General features: G+C 37.0%; 1 pseudogene; it reads right to left on the reverse strand.

The window, feature by feature from the left end:
* Positions 1 to 2,721: 2,721 nt before the first annotated feature.
* Positions 2,722 to 3,447, reverse strand: LOC123858292 (pre-mRNA-splicing regulator WTAP-like; annotated as a pseudogene).
* Positions 3,448 to 3,697: the final 250 nt, after the last annotated feature.

Consider the following 3,697-nt stretch of genomic DNA (forward strand, 5'->3'; position numbering starts at 1 on the left):
TCCTACATGTGCTACAGAGTTGGAACTTGGAGACATTATGCTGAATGAAAAAGCTATTTACATATTTTATTTGAAGAACTGTTGATTCAAATTCTTTGTCCATTTTATTTCATAATTGGGTCATTTGTCTTTTTATTATAGAGTGTTAAGAATTACTTATGTTTTTCTTTTGTCACTTTTGCAGTTGGTGGCATACATTAGAAACTATGGCCTAACTCAAGATCACAGATGTTTACTTCTATGCTTTCTTGTAGAATTTTTCATATTTAACTGTTACACTGAAGTCTATGATCCACTTTGAGCTCATTTTTGTGTATTGTGTGAAGTATGAGTCCACATTCATTGTTATGCATGTGGATATCTAGTTGTCCAGCACCATTTGTTGGAAAAACTATTTTCCCCATTGAATTGTCTTGGCACCTCTGTCAAAAATCAATTGGCCATAAATATAGGATGTATTTCTTGACTTTTAATTCTACTTTATGATCCATATGTCTGTTCTTTGCCAGTGTAACACTGCCTTGGTTACAGTAGCTTTATAGTGTCAATTGAAATGTGAATCCTCCAACTTTGTTCTTTTATTTATTTATTTTTAAGATAGTCTTAGTTATTCCGGACCCTATGAATTTCCACATAAACTTTAAGATTAGTTTTCCAATTTCTGCAAAACACTAGCAGGAATTACATGGGAATTATATTGACTCTATACATCAATTTGGGGGAATATTGCCATTTTAACAATATTAAGTTTTGAAACATGGGATGTTTTTGATCTTTAATTTGTCTCAGTGTGCTTTGAAATTTTCAGTGTATGAATCTAGTATTTCTTCTGTTAAAATTATTCCTAGTTATTAATTTGTTGTTGTTATGAATTAAGTTGTTTCCTTGTTTCATGACCAGATCATTCATTACTGGTATATAAAAACACAGTTGGCGGGCGCCTGGGTGGCTCAGATGGTTAAGCGGCTGCCTTCGGCTGGGGTCATGATCCCAGGGTCCTGGGATTGAGTCCCGCATCGGGCTCCCTGCTCTGCGGGGAGCCTGCTTCTCCCTCTGCCTCTCTCTCTCTCTCTCTGTCTCTCATGAATAAATAAATAAAATCTTTAAAAAAAAACAAAACAGAGTTGGCTTTTGTAAATTGATCTTGGATATTGCCACATTGCTGAATCCCATTATTAGTTCAGATAAAGTGTGTGTATATGTGTGTGTGTGTGTGTATGTGTGTTTGTATTCCTTTGGATTTTCTATATCCAAGATTGGGTCACTTACAAATAAAAATAATTTTACTTCTTTCTTTATAATCTGGATACATTTTATCTTTTTTTTCTTATGTAATTGCTGTGGCTAGAATCTTCAGTAAAGTATTAAGTAGAAGTGGTAAAAATGGATATAATTTTCTTGTTCCTGATTTTAAGAGGAAACATTCAGTCTTTCTTCATTTCATATCCTGTTAGTTGTGGATGTTTTACTTTCTCAGACTTAGAGGATTCCCACATATTTCTAGATGTTAAATAGTTTTATCATGAAAAGGTGTAGAACTTTTCAAATGCTTTTCCCCTATCTGTTGAGATAATCACATGGCTTTTATCATGTATTCTATTCCTATACAAGATTACATTGATTGATTTTTGTATCTTAAATCTATCTACATTTCTGGGATACACTCCACTTAACCATGGTGTACAATCCTTTCATATGTTGCTAGATTCAGTCTGTCAGCATTTTACTGAGGATATTCTACACTTATAATCATAAAGGCTATTGCTCTGTAGTTTTCTTGTAATATTTTTTTCAAGGCACATTTAATTTAATATCAAGAGTGTAGTACAGGGGTGCCTGGGTGGCTAGGTTGGTTAAGCATCTGCCTTAGGTTCAGGCCCTAGGATTGAGCCCTGTGTAGTTTGGCTTCATGCTCAGTGGGGAGTCTGCTTCTCCCTCTGCCCCTCCCCCTGCTCATGCTCTCTCTCTCACACATAAATAAAATCTTTCTTTTTTAAAGAGTGCAATACAAAAGTCCCAAATACAATGAAGGAAACACATTCCCCTGTTAATACCAACAACAATGCTCTTTCAAAAATGTGCCTACTGAATGGAATGGGGATTTAATTTAACTACTGAAAAAAATTAATGCAGTGAGTTGCTCATCACAGCCAATATCCTTATACAATCTAGTAGTGAAATGAGTGTTTCTAGTGCTTCCAACAGTTTCAACCTGAAGTTTGATACGATATCTTTGTTTGTACAGTCCTTGATAAGATCATCTACAGCATTAGCAACCATTCAAAGAACAAACCACTGATTAAAACCACATGGATTTAAGGCTCAATCACTTATATAAAGCCCCAAACTAAGTGGTTAAATATAGGAACTACCTGTACTGACATCTACTATTTGATTCATGGCTATTAAATTGGTTCTTAGTAAATAAACACTTTTAAGGCAAAATTCACCTCATTTGAGTTTTGACTGAGAGGTTCAACAACAATCACAGTTTTATTGGTAACACTGACATACAGTGTCTCTAAGTCACTATGCTCAAGGTTAAGAGTGATGGGTATCCTGTTTTTACATTTTGCTGGAATTTTACAAGTTCAATTCATGATATTAAAACTGTAGGTTTTCTTTCCTCCAAACTGAAGACACAGTGTGCCACACACAAGATATTTCCATTTTCCCCTCTCTTTTCTTCAAACAGAAACATTTCTCAAGTGTCTACAAGTTTTAGAATGGCAATTTTTCAGAGGCAGCCACTTTGGAATAGTCCCATGCCATCAGGCCTTGGAAGCAGGGGGAGGGGAAGAGAAAAAAGCTAAAGCATAAGTTTCATTTGGGAAGTTTTACATTAACCGTTACAAGCCGGATAGTGTAAAAAGTGGCTTTTTTTGGCTCAAAAAGTCTAAGTCTTGGTGTGGAAACCAGTACGTGGCTGTCCCACCAGAACTTTCTCCTAGTGGAACTATCAGGGAAGTCTTGACTGGGGAGTACGATTTGTTCACCTATCAGATGTAAACCTCCAGGCACTCAGTTCATTTGGGGTTTGCTCCAGTTTGACTTTAGTCTATCATAGTTCACCTTTCATTTTTAGAAAAAAAACAAGTTGATCATTGGGTCTGCTATTGTTGATCTCAGTTGGGCAACACTAGGCTGCTGGATTTGCTTGAGGTACTTGATTTGAGTAGCACACTCTTTCATCTCTTGCTCCTTGGTTGCTGGTCGCATTACAAGGATGTTTTCCCTGTGCGCAGACTCTTGTTTAGTTTTTCTTCAGACTCCCTTAAAGCTATTGCATCATTAATTACGATCTGTGTACTTGCCCTCCGAAGCTTGGTTATATGCTTCATATGCTTCACATTGTTTCCATCTTCAAATTAACTCATCACGTGCTATAACTTTGAAGTCTGTTTCACTCAGTGGAAACTTTTTGGGAAGAGGTTTCTCCTTGGTCATCTTGAATCTTAATCCTTTTCAGAGGGTGGTTGCCACCCACATTCACATAGGCCAAGGCCAAGCTGCTGGATCACTGCCCAGGCCTCCAGAGCACTCCACCCCACACTCCTCCTCCTCCCTCCACAGCCCTGTGCTCTCCTTTATTTGTGGTCTCACCACCACAAAATGACGCTTGTAGTTTTCTTGTAATATGTTTGCCTGATTTTCACATCACAGTAATAGTGACCTCGTAGAATGATTTAAGAAGTGT

This window comes from Mirounga angustirostris, unplaced genomic scaffold (assembly GCF_029215605.1).
Source record: "Mirounga angustirostris isolate CCGP_5_RB_7025 unplaced genomic scaffold, mMirAng1.0.hap1 SCAF_4, whole genome shotgun sequence".
NCBI classification, from domain to species: Eukaryota; Metazoa; Chordata; class Mammalia; order Carnivora; family Phocidae; genus Mirounga; species Mirounga angustirostris.